The sequence below is a fragment of the Trichoplusia ni genome, chromosome 6 (genome assembly GCF_003590095.1).
Source record: "Trichoplusia ni isolate ovarian cell line Hi5 chromosome 6, tn1, whole genome shotgun sequence".
NCBI lineage: Eukaryota > Metazoa > Arthropoda > Insecta > Lepidoptera > Noctuidae > Trichoplusia > Trichoplusia ni.
The window spans coordinates 3470962-3492081 of NC_039483.1; the positions used below are offsets into that span (position 1 = coordinate 3470962).

Below are 21120 nucleotides of genomic sequence, written 5' to 3' on the forward strand. Positions count from 1 at the left end.
AATGTTCAGTTTCACTTAAAAAAAAAATTAGCGTTTAAGTAAAAAAAGGATATATAAAAAGGATAATAAAGTGCCACAAGTTTTTTTAAAGTACTAAAAACAAAAAGAAACTAATACCATTCAAAAGCTATACAAAATCGTACTCATATTATTTTCTAGTACTTTGCAAAAGAGACTTCACCATATTAATACCTGAAGGTGAACAAATAATTTTTGCTCTAGGAATAAAAATATTAGGGTCCTAATGAAATAAAATATCATTCCGGAAATACTTGAATATGAAAATGTGTATTTTCGTCCTCTCTCGCAACTTAAAGAAGATTGTTCTTTTCGGCTTATGAGGGAGTCTATGTTTTTGAAAAAGTTTTAATGAATCTTCGTTAAATCAATTAGATCTTCTATCATTTACAATAATTAAAAAAAGAAACAACTTCCGCACTTAGTAATTAGCATCATTCTAGTGTCGTGGGGTTTTCTGAGATCATTTCAAAATCATGGATCACTAAAATACTTGTCCTGGCGGGGATCGAACCCGAAGCAAGTTTCACACAGTGGGTTTGGCGTGGTAACCTATACCACTCGGGCAGTCATTTGTTGTTTTGATATCAAAACAGATTATGGTTATTTTTGGTATGAAATTGGGAAGACTTTGAAGCTTAGTTTGAGACTAGATGGCGTTGTGTGATATTAATATAATATTAAGGATTATACTCCTAGTTTATGAAATCCCACACGACTGAAGAATTGAAATGATGAATGCAAGAGTCGTATAAATAAAATGATTTGCCAAAAGACCCTGACACTTGTAATTAATATGTAATTACTGTCCTCCATTTTGTACTTCAAACAATACATGTTTATTTGTACGTTCGTGTCACCAGAAACAATAGCAAACCCCTGATATAAGGGTTCTCTTTTTGTTTATTAAATACTTTTATGATGTTTATGTTATTTTTCATGGGACATTAAATGTCAGTATCTCGCAGTTGCACGATTTAACGTCAATGTCTGTCGTAAATGTGATGAAATATTTATAATAATAGGGGCCTACATCACTTTAATTAGGGTTGTTGAGTCGTGGGACAGAGATAGTGAACTATGTTTTGTGTAGCAACGTCTCTCTCTCTGATACAATTCGAAAGGTCTGATTTTCAAAAGAATGTAAGGATAGGGATGTGTTGTTACATGTAAAAGTTAATTTATAGATACATATTCATTTTAATTTATTATTTATTTATTAGACTCGAGCAAAAGCTTGTATTCAGACGCACACCTAATCTTGAAAAAAAAACTTTTTTTTACTAGTGATGCCTTTAAGAGACTGGGGTTTTTAAATATAACTAGCTGTATCGCTAGCTGTACTGCATGCGTTGCAATGCAATTTTTCCTACCTTCTACCCACTTACTACCCACCTTTTACCTACCTGCTACTTACCTATTACCTGCCTACTACCTACCACCTAATTTTTCAATTTTCTTTGCTATAAACCTCACGGAGCCCGAGACCTTTCCAACGAATGCAAAACTGTGGAAATCGGTTCATGCGTGGAGTTATAGCGTCAGAAAGGAAAACCCGACTTATTTTTATATAGTAGATTAAAAATACATATTTTGCATTTTAACAAAAGATCTGACTTATCAAAATGAATTCAAATATTCAAAACTATTTTCATAAATTTGTTTATGAATATATTTGTAAATTAATTTCTATGCATATTTTCAATTCATAAATATAAATAAGTAAACGCCTGAATAAATTATTTTGCCAATTAAAGGTTCAGTTGCCTAGAAAACAATAAAATTATTTAGTCATTTTAATCATAATAAAACGGTCTTGTAATCTCTTTTATGACCTTAAGACTGAATACTTTAAAGAGTCTAGAAAACGTATTTGAATTTCTAGTGTAAGAAAAAAAGTGTCTGAAGAAAAATCATTTAAACCATAATCAAAATAATGCAAATTACAAATTGGGTGTTTGTGGTACCTTCGTTGTATCTGAATTCCATAACACAAATGCTCTAGCAACTTACTTTGGGTTCAGAACAATGTATGTGATGTTGTCCGCATTTATTTATTTATTTACAAATACAGGAAATATAAAATACATATTAATTTTCATTTATTGCTAGATTAATTAATTAGGGTCGAAGTCATTCATTTTTTGTGACTTACGCGTGGTGGTCCCATCTCTATTCGGGAAGAGGCCTGTGCCCAGCTGTGGGACAAATACGTAATATTGGCTAGAATCAACAAAGAAACGAAATTTTCACAAATTCACAGACAGGTAAAGTGAGTAATGGATTAGGCTGTATCGAAGCTAGCACTTAAATTAAAGAGCATACCACCATCACATAAAGCGGTACTATTCGATTTGTAGAGCAAGATGCCGCTCTACGGCGAATAGCACGCTATCTCACTCGTACAACTGCAACAGGCTTACTCTAAAATTTAGTGGTAGTTAGGTAGGTGTTCCGATGGCTATCCGATGCCGGCAGAACCATTTGTTAGAGTAATCTTTGGTATTGGTGCTTAAACAGATTTGATAGAAGTGTATTGACTTGTGGGTTCTATTCTTTTGTTTTTGAGATTGAGAAGGTAAAATGGTTGGAGGTTGAAGAGTTTTTAAATCACAATAGAGTTAAATAAGACTGGAAAAGTGCGAGTTGGATTTGTGACTCACAGGTTTCCGTACAAATAGATTAAACGCTCAGGTATCAAATAAGTTGGTACAAAGCCTCAAATTAATTTGTCAGCCGTTATTTTGTAGTTCTATTGGACATAGAAAAATGTAATCTGCAAATATTTTAACTGTCTAGCAATCACGGTTCATGAGGTACATGGTGACAGACACACAGCGGAGTCCTAATTATAAAGTTCCGTTTTGGCCTTTGACATAAATTTGAAATGATAACCAATTTTCTATGTATGCAGAACCCGCGACCCAGGCAACATATTGCAGACGTGGTTGACCGCGTTTTACGGCCATTTAACGCTAAAGCTAATTCATATGTGTTCCGTACATTTAGCTCTGTGGCACCATCTAGGCATCGCTTGCTAAAATATATTTTGCAGCCGAATATTTGGTTAATGAAAGCTTAAATTTGGTGCCGTCCTCAATTTGCCGCTGTTGTGCAATCTGGCTCAGTTTGAGGTGAAATTTCAGCAAAATATTTATAGATTGAGTCAACAAAATTGGAAAACAGAGGTAATCTTTTCCGGAATCGGAAATGCTTGAATCAACTTGTTTCGTCACCGATAGTTTTGTTTGCAACAAGTTACTTTTTTGGAATACTCCTTATATTTCTTTCTTGTTCCTTTCCTCGGTTAATGCCAAAATATGTTCATAAACTTAAGAAAGTACTTGCATCGCCTGATGAACGTGAAGCCTGAAGGTATCTATAACACCCAACAAGGCAAAATTTGTTTAGACATTTGTTTAAAATACGATCCCTACACTAACTAATACCTACACTAACTTTTATCAAGGTGGATCACTCATATGCTTGTACTTCGCGGGGATCGAACTCACGTCAGGTCGCACACAGTAGTAGTTCAGCCATTCAGTAGAAAACATGGAATTAAAAAAATATGCACACGTATATTATGCATATACGAACTCGTTTAATTTATGTTACTGGTTTAGCACTTCCTTGCCAATTAACAGGTACGGGCTCCATAGCATTCCAAGGGCTACTCCAACCCTAAAAGATAAGGTTTCCAGACAGATATTTTTCAGCATCAGACTGAAATTGTCCACACTTCGCCAGGGGAAATCAGGGCCAACGCAATCGTAGAGTTAAAATGGCTTAGTCAAAGGTTACGATAAAGCGATTTGACGTGTATGTAATCATGCGGTTACGTTTATATTCCCTGAAGTATTTGTTATAAGGTGATGTGATGTTTAACTCTCTATACATAAGATGTGAGATAAAGGATCTAATAAGGAGTGCTCAGTTTTGGATGATAGCATTTTGAAAGTTACCTACTAAAGAGGTGCTGGAAGTTTTGAAGATGAAAGAGGTTGTACATTTTATTGGTTCAAATTAACAAACGCTGAAAATTTCCTTTCAAAAAAAGTATTAGTTTAAGAAACTTAGACGATCGATTCGTACTTTCACTTCGGTCTCTTTTTCCAAATCTTCATATCACAAAGAATCCTACTAGTTCCTATTCTTACTTAAATTATGAACTCGATAGTTTGTATGTATGGATGTATGTATGTTTGTTCGTCTTTCACGCAAAAACCACTGAACAGATTAAGACCAAGCTTGGTACACAGATAGTTTGTAACCAGTTTTCACACATAGGATAGTTTTTATCGTAGTTTTTATATATGTTTTTTTTGATAGCGGGCATGCGTGTAACGGCTAGTAGTAAATATTTTCCTTTGCAATGTTTTCTTAGAGGTAAATATAGCGCTGCTAGAACTATAAATCTTCTTTCAGTGTTGTTTTCTTAATTTATATAAATGCTTGATGCTTGGCATAAGACCCTGTTCCTCTTAATTTCGCTTACAGTGCCTTATTTGTTTGGCTTTATTCTGTCAACATTATTACCTTAGTCTCTTAGATTTCACCTTGGTTTTGGTACTTAAAAATAAGGTAAATAATCTTGGTTGTCTCTTTTAATACAAAAACATATTATTATATACACGGTGATTTTTTAGTCGTCTTACAAAAGAAGCCCAGTTCATGTATCCGACGTAAAATACCCCTAGGCGCGATTATTATTTTTTTATCATCAACTAAGATAATAAGTACGAAGAAAAAATAAACAAGAGAAATCTGAAATATACTCTTAAAAATGATAAAAACGCCGCCGCCCGCGCCCCTCACCATTGTTACAAGGTTTGGACCGCGCTCGCAACAGAGCTTTGTTTCTAAAAAACTACGAATTGCATCATAATATTGAACAAAAATGGCTTTTTAAATTTATTCAAATCTCTTAAATACCTATTTTTTTATCATGGACGTGTTCTAGTCATTGGATTCATGAACTGGGCTGCTTTTGTAAGACGACTAAAAAAACACGGTGTATATTCAATATTAAGTGATGCACCTGTTTACTGACGCCTGTTTATCGGGAGTGCCCGACTAGTTTTAGACCCAACCGGAGTCCTCATGAGCTGACGAGGTGGGGTCTTTCGCATCATATAAAAAAAAGCATAAAGCATATTAAGTTCATTAACGAGTGATTTATTTGATTTGGTAACCTTTATTGCTGAGAGTGACATCGAAATAAGTTTAACATCCAACAGTGATTTCTTATTTTCTTATTAAATAGAATTATAAAATTAAATTAATGAATTCTAATTAGGCCAACCAGCATTGTCTGAAAGAACAATATTTTCTTCTGAAAATAATTAAAGATTTGTTTAATAAAGTGAGCGCTCTGCTAAAAGGGCAATCATTCAAATGACATGCACAAAGACAATCAGTCTTAAAACTAGCAATTATGTGTCAAACAAATTAAAACAGATTAAAAGTTAACTATATGTAGGCATTACTTAAAAAAAAACAATGTTGAATGACTACAAACCCAGAACATTCTCGACCCACTTGGCTCAGGGGTTGAATGTTTTGCTATCAGCGCCAAAGTTGCCGTTTGCATTCATTGAATGCATTACCCGGAAATGGCGGAAACCTTGAGAACAACAATGTCTTTCATAAAATGATTTACTGATAGCGCAACTTAAACTAATTGTTTCTGTTAAATAGATTGTCTCAAAACTCAAAAGCAGGAATTTTCTTTAGTTTTAGTAGGTTGCAGGCGGAAAAACGAGACATATTTTCTTTTGTCAAAACTTACGATATCTCAATCTTTTTATTCGTCAATAAGTAAAAAAAAAATGGTGAATTTAGATATCGTATTTCATGCCTATTTAAATAAATGAATCTGAAACTTTAGTACTTTCCTCCTGATAAGTTTTCAAATCGAAAAAGAAATCTTGTTGCGACAATTATAACATACGTTCATTATTAATTCCTATATTAACAAAAACATCTGCTTATTTACCAGTATGATAACCACACGGGGTTAATGGCAGAACGACTCGAAGTTTGTATTGGAATCTCAAACTTCCTTCCAATCGGCTTAGTTCAGTATTTTCAGTCAGTAGCATTTTAGCATCGCTCGGGGTAGGGCGTCGCGTCGCCCTCCGATGCCAAACGACCGTTACTCGACGCGTTCTAAATACAAATTCAAAATAAATCGAACGCCAGTGGATTTGAAATAAGAAAATAGAATTGATTTGAATGTTGAATTGTTTTTTTTTCTGAATAGTGCTGCATAAAGTTTGTGATTAGAAATTGTATTGTCTGTGGGTTAAAAGTTGTGAAAGTTTAGTTAAACTATTTAGTTAAATCGAACAGTTAGGTGAGTTTAATTGTGATTGATAAAGGTTTGGGTGAGTTAATTAGTTTTATTGTTTTGATTGGATTTATTAATTGGTGTTAGTCGGTTGAAATATAGTCAGCTTATCCAGTTCATAGTGTTATTGTAAATGAGTAAAATTAATAATAAGCTGATTAATCACAAAATTAAAAAAGTTAAAATATAATATTCAACCTTAAGGAAATATTAGATTAATATAAAAAATTATTGATTCATTAAAATCGTTTTAAATCAAGTTGTTTAAAAATATACTTTAATAAAAAAACAATTGAAATACATTCCTAAATTATATGCATTTGCATTTTGCAAGTCTAAATAATTGTTTGGACTGTAAAAGAGACAGTTTTGTTTCGACATTTCTTCTCAGAGTAATCTGTGGAAAATATCTTCTTCAGCAAGCGCAAAAAAAAAAACATTTTAAAGTAATGATAAATACTCTTCTTTTACGGGATTAATTAATCACTTCGTTATAATAGTCAGTCACTAAAAGTCGACTCTGGGGAGCGCAAAATAAAATCGTGTAAAAGATAATATATTCTACTCACAGGATAAATATTATTTCATTTTGTTATTTTTTAAATTATAACATTTTAAACGTACAACATATTAGGATGAAATGAAGTGTTTAATTAATGTGTTAAAAAAGACACAGACTGTTGTGCTACGGAATTGTATGTTGCGTAGTTTCTTCTCCACACCTAGAGCACTTCGGTACCGGTAAAGGGTGGGCGAAACGTGCTATGTATTATTGTTTTATGACTTTCAAAAAGTGTTACTTTGTAGCCTAGAATAAATGGATTTTGATTTTAATTTTTCGTCTATGACGGTCTTTTTGCTGAATAGCAGAATGTAGAGTACATAGTAGTACGCAGTAAATAAGTAATACCATCAGTGCCTATATAGAATTGGTAAAAAGGGCAGACACACAATATAAATAATATATATTCTGCTAATATTATAAAAGCGAAATTTTGTATTTATGTAGGTATCTGTTTGTTCCACTTTCATGCAAAAACCACTGAACGGATTTAAACAAAACTGGGATTTAACCAGGATTAACACATAGGATTAACATTTAGGTTCATTTACGATTTAAAGTACTAAAATGACTACATAATATACAATACAGTATTCATTTTTTGGGTATTATGTTATATTATTTCGATCTCGATCTCACTCATAATCTCACCTTAAGTGCGGTCTGTACGTGCTTAAGCTTCAAGTGTAATGACGTAATAACGGTCTTAGATGCTTCAGTTTTTGTGAAGGACTCGCTTCAAGAGTTTCATAGTGGAATACATAACATTAGCACCAACTTGACCAGAACAAATTTATCAGCGTGAATGGAATTGTACCTAAAAGAGAAAAAACAAAATGGAATAGTGTAGATAGAGTTTCTTGCTTTATTCTTCTCCATAAGAATGACATTTGAAACTACACAAGTAGATTGACTCTACTTTTTTTTAAAGTGCCTGAAAGTAGACCTATTCGAAATCGAAACTTTTTATTTAGATACTAGCTGTTGCCCGCGACTTCGTCCCCGTGGGTAGAAGATATAAGTTATGATTTATACCTGCCTTGTTTTTTTTTTCAAATTTTTCATTGTATCTTCGCTCCTATTAAAATACATAAATAAATAGCAACACAAAAAGAATTTTCCACTTTGGACCAGTAGTTTCTGAGATTAGCGCGTTCAAACAAACAAACAAACTCTTCAGCTTTATATATTAGTATAGATTAATTTAAAAAAGGTATGTCAGATATTTAATAATAAGAACGATGTTCCACGCCGTTTATCATCATTGCATCCTAACATCACCCACAGTTTTCTGACACTCTTTCCTGTCTTTTTGCGTCTCTTATTTTGAAGCTTTCAGAAATCTATAACTATCCATTTATAATCCAAGCCTTTATAAAAAAAGAGTAACATCAATATCCACGCAGATTAAAAACAAAACACTACACTGCATTCGCAATTTAAAAGCTACATGAAAATACTTCAAAGTAACAAAGATTTTCAATAGCAGTGAAAAATCTAACGTCTGCATTTACTCTCTACGAAATACAATATAAATTTAGCCTTCAATTCGCACAATGGCTACACGCTTAGCGGGCAAATGTTCGCATATGGCTACCTATGCATGCGTTCCAGTAAATGTTGCATCATTTTTAGATTAAAAAGCTTTCGTGTATGTGGGTAGGAGACTGAACAATTATTGTCGTGTTATACGAATATGTGAACACGGTTTAAAACTCGTGGTACTTTACTACTAGGCATGTGCTCGTTAATCGATGTATGAATTTTCACTAAACTACTGTTAAAAGCTTTGGAAAGTGCACACTTTCCTATCCTTTTTACTACCCAGTGGAAATCATGGACTTTCTTCACTCTGGGGTAGGCGAAGGTCTGTGACGGACTCCTACGGGAACTAAAACTAAAACCACTGGAATGCTTCTCCGTTCTCTTTAGTCTTGGGCAAAGAAAGAACGCAAGGGTTCAAATTGAACCCTGTCAATAAGGTTTTGAACTGTTAGAGAACTGATAGAGATACAGCAGAAAGTTCATTGATGACGTATTTCTTTTGTTTTTGTATAAGCAGTTAATAAGTATAAAAGAGGTTATGGCTAAGGTGTAGTTGACGGGTTGATTTTTTGCATATTTGATTTTATTTATTTTTCGCAAATCCAAGCCTCTCATAAGCATTTCTTTAAATCCTTAAAAGTAAACCAGATTTTGAGCTGACTAAAACCTTTGGAAGTTGCTAGTTTTGAATTAGCGTAGGTTGAAATGCGTCTGACTGTTAATTTAGTAATGATAATTAATCCCGTTTCCCAGAATACGGGCTCATACAATTACCCATTCAGTTCACTGACTGTAATAGTGTATTTCTAATTATAACCAAATTATTTGCCTTTTGTGTTCATCGGTACATAATGTATTAGAATTGCATTTTACTATACCTATATGCCTTTGCCTTAGAAGTATAGATTAGGAATAAAGGGGCGTTTCTTTTCCACAGTTAGGCTTCCTTATTAGTATATATATTAGTATATAGTATAGATGATTTATACCTGCCCTGTTTTTTTCACATTTTCCATTCTATCTTCGCTCCCATTAGTCGCAGCGTGATGGTTTATAGCCTAAAGCCTTCCTCGATGAATGGTCTATTCAACACAAAAAGAAATTTTCAATTTGGACCAGTAGTTCCTGAGATTATCGCGTTCAAACAAACAAACAAACAAACAAACTCTTCAGCTTTATATATTAGTAAGTATAGATTAATATAGATTGTCAAGGCTTAGAAAAGGACTAGCTGTTGTGAAGGTGAGATACCACATTACACAGCTTATAGCAGCTCCTTGAATCTACAGTATCCTATGTCTTGCTTTAAGGCATGAAGCTTTATTACGTCAGCGGTTATGGAGGGTACAGTTCTATCAAGACACTACTTGCAATCCGGCGTTCGGGCAAATTAGCCAAGTTTTGGAAACCACTTTATTTGAAGTAGTCTTGAAGAATATTACTTCAAACTTTTAATTAGCATAGTACCTGGCTCTATTAGTGTAAGGTTTATTTAAATTTGTAAAGTTTCAATTTGACTGATTTATTATAAGTCAAACTTTTGATATGAAAAGGTCGAAGATAAAAGATGGAGGTCAACATAACCAATGGAGTGTATTCGGACATTTTAGAGGTAAACAAAGCCAGCATTTTTTTGGGGTTTTTTTTCCCGGGGAGAAACGAAAATGAGGGGGATATCACGTGCTCTCGCCGACTAGCCAGAGCAGGTAGGTGTATAAAGCCCACTCCTTAGTCCTCGCAAGAAAAGACGCGCAGGGCGTAGGCGTGCTTCGCGTCCGACTATTGCTTGGCCTGTTAGCTGATCGAGTGACAGGGTGTCCACCCTGCCACTCGCTGGCCAGACCTTAACGTGGGCGCACGTCGTAAACTTAGAAAGGTCTAGTGTTTAGTGGTTTTGTGGTTCGATTTCCACCCAGGTCAAATTTTGTGATGAATCAAGTTCTGTTTCTGGATGTAATTTTTTAATACAAGCGAAAAAATAAATGTTCATAAAATAAAAGTTAGCATTAGTTTTTGACAAATGACGGTACTTCGACTTTTCGTTTCAATGCATATCATCAAATCGTGCTGGACAAGTGTCCGAGTTGACAAACAATTTGGCAGATACATTTTAATTCAACGATATGAAGTGGTTTTAAACCAAAATTGCCATTATATGCTTCCACTGTTAACCGCAAATGAACGGTTATGTTTCACTAAAATTGCTAATAGAAATTTAATGGATGGAAAACAATTAGCCGAACGGATTAATTATGGTATGGTATGGTCATGTTGCATGGAACGCCCTGTAGGGACGATGACCTTAATTATTTAATAATATGAAGATTTCCAGGTAATAGGGAAATTACTTGTGCTATTTCTATGACTTAATCATGACCAACCATGTTGAAATTACACTCCATCTATGATACTTGTATTCTACAACAATAATTTAACAAGCTAGATGTTGCCTCGGTTCGAGCCCACAGGAACATAAAATCGAGATAAAAAATTATCCTGTCTCAATTCAGGTTATAAACCATCTTGGGTTCAAATGTTGATATGGCCTATCTATCTGACAAAACACGCGATTCGATAACTGTTACTACTAGCATTAGGCGATAGAAAATCTTGCATATTTAAGAGATTTCATCAGAATTTTATGAAGGATTGAATTAGTCACGTTGTTTCGACCTATGTTTCGAAGCACGTTTCTTCTAAATCAGAATATCACGTTTTATCTAAAATTAGGCATTATTTGTAACCCGAGGTGTGTAAATATAGTGGGTGTTCATTTTATGTAAAGCTGAAATAACGTGCCTGAAATTCACAAAACTGAGTGCCCCTTTGACCTCTATAATATGGGAATTAAGATTTTTTCTGACTTTCTGATAATACAACTTTGCTTCTTCTTCTACAAGTTTTTTCTTTCCTTCTAATTTTGTTTGAAACCGTTCTTTAAACCGTAAATAGTGATGTTATAAGTTTAACGTGCTCATCTGTCTGTCTATGGCATGACTTGAGCAATTTTAATTTAGTTTCTTTGTATTAGTGTGCGTCTTATATGCGAGTTTTCATAGACATATTTGATTAAAATCGGTCGAGCCGTTTAAGAGTGCAATAAAGAATATGAATATGAGTTAAATTTAACTTGATCATATCGTTATTTTCTATTTAACTCTCATCCGTCCAATTGCATGTTTTGCTATAAATACTAAAACAAAAAACTATCCCGCATTTACCACAGAACATACAGAATGGAAGGAACAACCTACAAATCATCGGTAGTCTAAGAGTTTAAAGGTACACTGCAGGTAAATTTGCTTTGTGTATATAGCCTTACAACATACATTTAGTATTCAATGCAAGAACGTATGAGCCGAATGAAGTATTCTTATATTTCTTTGTCTTTGCGTACAAGACAAAGAAAAACTAAACAAAATTTTCTTCCCAAAGTTAGTGACAAAACTTATTTATTAATGTACGTGTTCACAAGATATTTGTTCTTTCTGAATACGTAACCTGCCCTGTACTATGAACTCTTAAAAGTTTTTAACGTTGTGGGAGCGAAATAGCGCTGTACATTCGCATAGCGCCGTCCTGCTTCCACAACGACAACTAGTTTCCTTTGAGGTTTCATAGTACAGGGAGATATAGAAAAAGTTATATAATTTTATGAGTTAAGTAAAGAGATCGTTTAGTTACACGGTTAACTGTCAAAGTTCATCTATTTATTAGTTGTAAGCGGTATTATGTTCGTGTAATCGTTATCCTATTGTGTTTTGTTTCAGGAAGCACCTGCTTACATTTCGTAGATGATTAGTTTAGCAGGGTTTAGAAGTGTTTTACCACTGTTTGTACTGGTGGATGTAGTTTAAGAGTCTCATGGTAGTGTTAGATGAAGGACGAAAGTAATCTTTTCATTTTTGGGTAACTTTTTTGTTAAGTTCGAACTATCTCTTGGGAGAGAAATTATCATTATTTATTTTTATTTGTTAAATATACAATAACAATATGAAGTGCTCCATTGCTCGACAGGGTTGGTTGAAAGAGTATGCTAGCTTTTTGAAGTCAAACTTCTTTATCGGCGTTGGAAAAAAAATCCGTCACGTGTTTTTAATCTTCTAATAAAACATGTGATTCCCTGAGTCGAGAAGGGTCGATTCGCCATCTTTATTTTTTCTTATAATTTGCATTAGGTATAATTATTCTAAGAGTTTTAGCATTGAGCTATGCATAATAATTAAATTTATCTATATATGTTTTCAGTATAAATGAACGATAGCGTAGACCTATTCAATGTGCCTTTCCGAATAATCACGATATTAGAGGATTATTAAAATGTAGCAATCAATGCATAGTTTGAATTAATCTTTTCTTGCCCTCTTCTTTCCCCTTTGTTAGACTGATAAAGTTATTCTGAACCACTATTTGAATTGGAAATACCAAAAAACCTCTTTTTAATTCGAAAACTCAAGACTGATTTACCAATCTACTTGAAAAATACAGCTGTCAATTAACCCCAGCCTCCTCATCGACATCCTAGCTTGTCTAATGCCTCTCGAACCGAAATCAAGAACAAAGACCGAACTAAAACAGATTACTATTATTTTTGGTTGAACCAAAAAAGGATTAATTGTCCACTGTCCTACAATCGATTCCCAACTCTATTACGGGCATAAAAGACTTGATTTTCCGTGTAGAGTTTAACATGGGTAAGTTTATTTAGGGTTTTGGTCCACGCAAGCACTCAAAAAGCGTACCTACTTGCCTAGGTATTGAGTTGGATGGGTCAGCGATTTTCTGATTTACGGCTCCCAGTTTGGATTCAAGGTGAAATGTATCCTAAATAAATATTGACAAGGCTCTTTTTTGTTTGTTTAATTTGTATCTAGTAATGGGGATTTTAAGAGTAATGATTAATTGTTTACTGTAAGCAATTTTTGTGTTAGCTTCTATTTACTTTCACTTGTTTCTTTGTTTGTTCTTATAATATATGTTGCGAGTTCAATTTGACACGCTTGATGATTGAGCTCATAACGTATATTGTGTGACAATTTATAATTGCAATGACATGAAGCAGAATTTGCAAGATGGCCATAGGAGCTCCTCTAAATATTACCCCTTCAAGTACTCGTTTGTTTTTTCTTATTAATTTCAAGTATATATTTTAATTTGCCATTAATGAATGATGAAAACTTTGATCTCCTATCCAAAAACCTTTTTTTGACCGATTACAAAAGGAGGTGGTCCTCATTTTTTTTATGTACAGTCTGGGGCCATAAGTCCAGTAGCACATCAAAGATCGTATTCGCCTGCATGCTACGGCGCATACATGTGTGCGTGATGTCAACGCAAACATTCCCCGCTGACCCCACTGACCGCTACCGTACGTTACCTCAGAACTTTGGACTCGATGAAACAAAATAAATAAAACTGAAAAAAATCTTCAACTTCGGCTCATATTTTTTTGAAGTCGCATTTTTTTTGTTGTTTAAACAATATTTAGTTATCAATACTTTCGTTTAAACCTACATAATAAATGAACTCATCAAAGATACATACATTTGTATTTTCTAGTACATTTTCTATACTGTTTATGTTAGCTTAACATGCATTAACCCTTAATGGCTTCAAACAGGCTGCTTGGCTCAAATAACATACTGTTTCCCGTAATTATAGTTACACTCGGCTTCTAGCACGAACATTATCGACAATGTTCTCGTAAATTAATATGGACCATACACATTATGGATGAAAGTAGGACTTAGCCTTATATCAAAATCATGCGCCTTATATGTAATATTTGAAGATTATTAACACGGTTTAACTTAATAGGTAGCATGTTGCAGAGTAAACTTGATCAGCATTACACGGTTTACCTATTAGCAGATACCAACCCTCTGCCCAAGTGATATTCAAGAAAAAATAACGTCAATATAAAAATGTAGAGTATTGTATTGATATTTACAATAGGGATGATGACTGGGTATAAAAAGAAAAAATCTCATTAGTCCCTCAGTTCGATAATTGAAAAGTAAGAGACATGTATTTTTTCCTTTTTCAGAAAAACTAGAATTGACAAAGATTAACTGCTTTAAAGTTTAGGAGAGGGGGCTTGTGACGTAACGATAGAGTAAAATTTATATTCAATCGTGACGTCACGCGTAAGTTTCATTCACAGTAATTTGGTCAATTTATGTTTGCGGGACAAATTATAAAATACGTATCCATTATTATACAAAAATCTACAAGACGGACACTGCAAAAAAAAATGTCATCATCCCTATTGTCGTATATTACTTGGGTAAAATGGTTGTTTACAATACCTAGAACTTAGATATGAAAGGTAAATAAGAAATTAAAAAAAAAAAACCACTGTTTGCTGATCTATTTACAAAGGCATCTATGTCTCTTGAAATGACATTTTTTGTTTTCATGACAAATCGATTATATTATTATACCCGCTTCAAATCTAAACGATCCCACGGGAACATAAAATCGGGATTAGAATATCCTTTGAGTTAATCCGAATTATAAACTATCTGTGTACAAAGATTCGCCTAATGCGTTCAATGGTTTTTGCGTAATCGTCGAACAAAAATCAATATTATTATATTATACTTACAAACTTTCGCGTTTATAATATAAGTGAGATTATTTGATTTGTTTGGATTTTGATTATTTTTTCTTAGCATTGTCAGGTCGAATATGGGAAGGTGGGGTAAGACGGGGTAGCGAGGTAAGATGGGGACCCTCCAAAAATATATAATACAGTATTAATTGAAAAGTTATTTTGACGCCATCTAGTCGTATTTATCAGTACTTGTTAGAGTCGCAAAAAGTTTGTTCGAAGGAGCGCACGATTCTTCATGGTAAGTACATTTTTAAAATTTGAAGTGGTTTTATCTAATTATTGAAGCATATAAAGTGCATGACTGTTATAATGTATGATAAACATAATGTGTGACATATTTTTTTTGTTAATTTGTATTTATTTTACTATTGTAAACTCATTAATTCATGCCGGTTTCTTTTGATTTATAACCTCTAAAAATTCAATACAACTTTTAAGTCCAGTTTGGGAAAGATGGGACACTTATGTGGGGCAAGACGGGGTAGGTACCCGATCTTATCCGCTGAGTTGTTATTCAGTTTGTATTGAGATTGCATTCAACATTAACTATTTTTTTATAGTACAGTTCCAAAAACAGTAATGTTGTCATTTCCTGATGCTTAAATGGCTACACCGCCGTAAATCATTTAGCAAACTCTCCACCTCCACCAACTGCTTCAACCTCATGTCTCAAGCAGGCAACAGTAAATGATTATATAGATAATGATGCATTCCATCTGGTTAGCCCGAAAAAGTTAATGCCTTATTCGCGATTCGCCGAAAAAAGACCAAGACAAGTTCGAAGAAGGGGAAAAGCAGCTATTATTACTGCTTTTCTATATAAAAAAGAATGAGAGGAAAACTAAAATAGGTAGAAACTAAAACCACATGTAACAAACAAAAAGTAAATGACAAAAATAACAATAAAGAGAACTTGAAAAACCGAAAAAGCGAAAAGGCACAGAAGAAGAAGATACAGAATGTCTATACTGTCGCGGCTTGTATTCCGATTATCATACTTGTATCACTTATCGTACTTGAGGCAAGTGAGCGCATTGTGTCTGTGCAGGAGTGGAAGACAGCGATGACGAAGCTGAACATATCTGCCCGGTTTGTGAAGATGACGGCGCTTAAATAGTCTATACCCCATCTTACCCCAGGGGTATACCCCATCTTACCCTATAGGTGGGGTAAGATGGGGTGATTCAGTTATTTTTTAAAAGTTTATATTTTTATGAGAAGAACTTATTTTTTTTTTGTTTTGACTGATTGTTATTAAAAGAAGAAAGACTGATTATTTAATTAATAAAAGTTCCTACGTTGTGCAATTAAAAAAGATGGGTTTTATTTATGAAATACCTTAAGGTCCCCGTCTTACCCCACCTTCCCCTAATACTGTTTTGTCGTCCGAAAAATTTGTAAATTTCTGCAACCTCCACATTTTGAAAGAAACATGTAATGTTTTTTGTGGTTTGACTATCGATCTCTAGGAGGTGTATAAGGACCCATTCCGCATGATGAAACTGTTTGCGTGCTAACAAACACTTTTTATGGCCTGCATTTATCGTTAAATCGTAGCCATTTACTAACGAAGCCCCATTAAAATAGAAAAATAACGGCGTGTTGATTTTGTGACGTAAATAACGGAGTGGCCAAGTGGCTAACCGGTCGGGGTACAGAAATATACTGGAAACTGGGTAAATCTGGATAAATACCGGTAACCAGGACAATTTTTGTCCTAATTCAGGAAATTTTAAGTTTTTTTCAGTCCTCGAGTTGGTAGAGCCATGGTAACTTATTGAATCGACCCAATTTCTAGTTTTTTTATTTCTCTCATCTAATACCAGCCAGATACACTTTTTCACAAATATTTATTCTGCATAACCTAAACTGCATAGAGGAACACTATAGTTTTACTCAAAATCAGATTAACCAAAACTCACTGTCTACGTGCCAGAAATCTATCATAGCAAAACTTTGGAGTGAACATAGTCTGGCATTGTGGGATTTGCCATGCGGGTGACATTGCCAGATGGATTTGGCTCGACACTACCTTTGTCTTCTACGGCAGTACGGCCGTTTGATACCTCAAATCACATTTCCCTCTGTGGCACACCTGTCTATGTATCTACCGACCCTTGATCAATTTCAAACGTTGATAGATAAATGGTCATCTTGAAAGCTTTTAGTAGAAGCTTGGTAGTTTTTGAGTAAAATGTTTGTAATAATTGTGTTTTCAGTCTTAAGTGTTTTATTTTTGGATCGGAAATCACTATATAATTCCTCCCGCTTTGGGTTGTAAGGAGTGAGCATCAGATTTATACTGATTTCAGTCAGTTTTTCATTTTGCAATCCTTTCGCACAACGTGCAATGTATGGATTATCTGATTTTCTGTCTTGCTCGTTGCATATAAACTGCATAACTGATAACAGGAAAAGGAAATGCCTTTACCTGTTATCTTTTTATTTTTTTCTGCCTATCTCAACCTCTCATCCTCCCAGGATTCCTTCTTTCAAAAACAAACCATACACTTTAAATATAATTATTTGTACATAGTTGGCTATCCTTTTGACATTTGTCTCCAACATTTCACCTTCCACCGTATTCAAGTCTTTCTACAAACACATCAAACATTATCTAGCCCGAAGCATTATTATGTTTTATTTAGCAAACGTCTTAAATCTTTGTGTGTACAAAATAACTTAGTTCTAGGAAATGGGTCATAAAATTGTCATAAATAGCTGACATGGGTTAAAGTTATCGTATTTTATGGGACCCCTATGAGTTGTTATTCATGTTAAAGGATAGGTATCAAAATTTTTCTTTGCATTTTCGCCAGATATAAGTACATTTTTGGTTTTCTTTGTGATTTTAAAGAGTCGTTTTTTTTATTGTGATTTCGAATTTATATTGTTTACTTGTTTGTGGAACGTGTGGAAAAACTCGTTCGTTTTTAAATGCCCGACGCAAATTTTGAGTGTTGTTGGGATACAAGAAGGTACCTTCTATGCTTCTTAGATACCAACCACTTGTAAAAATTTCTTTGACATTTTTTTTAGAGTTACGCATTCAAAAGGGATGGAATGGATCCCTATTACTAAGGTTCCGCTAACTGCCATATTTTTCTGTCTGTCGCCAGGCTGTACGATAGTGATACCTAGACAGTTGAACGAAAGATGAGTCTGCCCAGAAGTGGGTTCTGAATCAGGTAGTGATATTCATTTATTATTTTATACTAGAATTTTAGCATAGATTTGTGTAATAATCCCCAATCAACAAGATACTAATAATTTGCCACCCGTTTAGATTAACTCACACTTAAAGCAAAGACCAAAAATTAAGTTGTTTGATCCCAGTCTTAATATATAAAGCTACTGAGACCGTAACTGCAATATTAAAAGCCAGCCTTGCGTCGCGTAGTTGGGTAAAAATACACTTCATGCTCCTACAAAATTATATTAAAGTTTCGACGCAAACGATATATTTTTAACCGCAAGATGCGGTTTCCTAATCTGATATTGAAAGAAAATAAAGCATTATCTGTTTCGAATCCAAACAGAAGTATCTTAGTAGTTGAGAGGCAATTGAAAGAGATTATCTTTCAGCTTGTTATAATAAGAAAGCGTATCTTTAATCAATGTAATAAAATCACCGAGAATTTTGTTCAAATATACATACAAATAAATGACTTCTGTGTCCTTTCGGGCTTACTTTTCAAAATAATTTAATCAAAAATTGTTTAAAAGTATCTAAATGCTTTTGACCGACTTTTAAAAAATGTATGCGTTTATCGTCTAGTTATTTAGTTCAAAAGAAGCAGCGAAAAGAATTTCCCCGGGATTCGCCAAAACGTATATTTCCTTAATTCTTCTAAGTATTTGAAATACTGTCAAATAACGTGTCTCCCTAAATTGCGGTTTCGTTAATAATAGGCACTATAGGCGACATTGAAAGGAAAACAATTACTGTAAACGAAATACTATTATACTCAATATTCACCACAAAATGTCTCAGGGGATTTACAAAATTGCTATTAATTTCAGCTTCAGTGCATTTTAAACCTTATATCTTGGTATTACGGTTTGGAATATAAATTGCTGGTTATAAGGAAATATATCTTATCCGGGATTGAATTGAAAGATGTTTTTTGTGTGGAATATGAAAGCTTGCCTCCGTTCGTTGTCTTTCAACGTTGTGGCTTCCTTCGATGGGCAGCCATCTTGTTTTTATTTGCAATGGCGGAAAAGCAGAAGGCAGCTTGGTTTTTTATATAGTTTGATTCGTTTGAGATTAGACACTATCACCTACTAATAATTTTCATCATCTGTGACAAGTGTGGTTTTTGTATAAAATATAAGGGTAGTGAACGGATTTTATTCGTTTATTTTTGATATTCAGTCACATATAGACTACACATTTTAGGCATATTTTTCAACAAAAAAGAGCTTTCAGATAGAAATAGATATAAAATGCTATTTCCATTTTTTTCGGGATATCATAGTGCTTTGTCCGATTTCGATGAAATAAGGTTTGAAGGTTATTCGTTCTATTAACCCGATTTCTTTTTTTTACTTTTATCCGATTTCCTTAAAACAAACATCCAGGCATGCGAAGACGCGAGAAGGAGCTAGGTACTCTATTATGTTGCTATTTAAGAAAACCTCCACTTCTTAGTTTAGTTCCTATATAATATCGTGATACAGGATAATAATCCAACACCTTACTTGTGCGTAGGTTATATATTGTAGTAAACAGTAATATCGAAGCTTTGATCAAGCCCACAGGGTGTTCAAATGCGTATAGGTTTATGTTAAACGGTAGTTATGACGTCAGAACACATGTTTGTGATTAAACTCAGCTGATTCTAGTTACGATGGTCTATTTTGGCAAGGCTTAAGTTGTGAGGTAAATCGTAAATATGTATATTGATAGATTTCTGGCAGAGTAGTGTAATATAAAGTTGTGTTCAGTATCTATTGGAATCACTTAACAAAAGATGTATTCAAGATAAAATAATGTGCTAAATATATTGGTCACCGATCGAATTCATGAACGTACAGACCGTCGACGAAAATTATTTTGGTCTAGCTATCATGATTCTTGAGATGCAGCCTGATGACAAACAGACAGCAGTAACTCTGTTATACACCGTTTTTACCATTTGGGTACGGAATCCTGAAAATGACATAATTCTTCAAAAACATGTCTTATAAGCTGATCAAAGTTAATCTAATATATACAATTCCTGTGTCACGATGTTAGTTACCGTACTCCTCCGAAACGGTTCGACCGATTCTTATGAAATTTTGTATACATATTGGGTAGGTCTGAGAATAGAACAACATCTATTTTTCATACCCCTCAGTGTACAAGGGTTGCCCACACTAAAATTTATTTTTTTATTATTTGGACGAAATTTTTTCTTTTAATTATTTTTATTATGTGGCATTAAAAATACATACAACTAGAAAAAAAAAAGTATTATTATAAATTACCATAGGTCCTTGAATAAAATTATATATTTCCTCTTTAACAAAACAAGGGCAACCATTTGTACATATCCTATAAAACTACAAATTAACGTTAAATCTGTTTTCAAACCCAGTTCTCGTTAAGATCTCTTTGTTCTAAATCGAGATTTCTTGTCTAACTCAAAGACAGTCTGACAGTCATTTCGAAGCAATAAAACTCTCTCATAAAACAAGACGAAGTGCATTCATCATTACAGCATCCGTTTATCTAAAGACGTAAACCTTAGTAGATACTGTACGGTCAACAACAAAGTATACCTAATCGTACTAATATTATAAACGCGAAAGTTTGTATGTATGTTTGTTCCTCTTTCACGCAAAAACCACTGAACGGATTTAGACGAAACTTGGTATACAGATAGTTTATAACAATGATTAATACATAGAATAGGTTTTATCCCGATTTTTGTTTTGTATCGGGCGGGCCTGTGGGCAACAGCTAGTATGCTATTATGATGAAGATTACAACCAGATTTTACGTTTCGTTGTTATTTTGTCGTGTTTTCGGTTTTTGTA

The 21120-nt window shown here is 33.9% G+C and overlaps 1 protein-coding gene across 1 annotated transcript in view; it reads left to right on the forward strand.

Annotated features, from left to right (window-relative positions):
• Nucleotides 1–6231: 6231 nt before the first annotated feature.
• Nucleotides 6232–21120, forward strand: part of LOC113494990 (octopamine receptor 1-like) — a 69620-nt gene continuing 54731 nt past the window's right edge. Inside the window, exon 1 of the mRNA XM_026873545.1 lies at nt 6232–6401. The gene's annotated coding sequence lies outside the window, so the exon portion shown is untranslated. The remainder of the gene's footprint in view (nt 6402–21120) is intronic.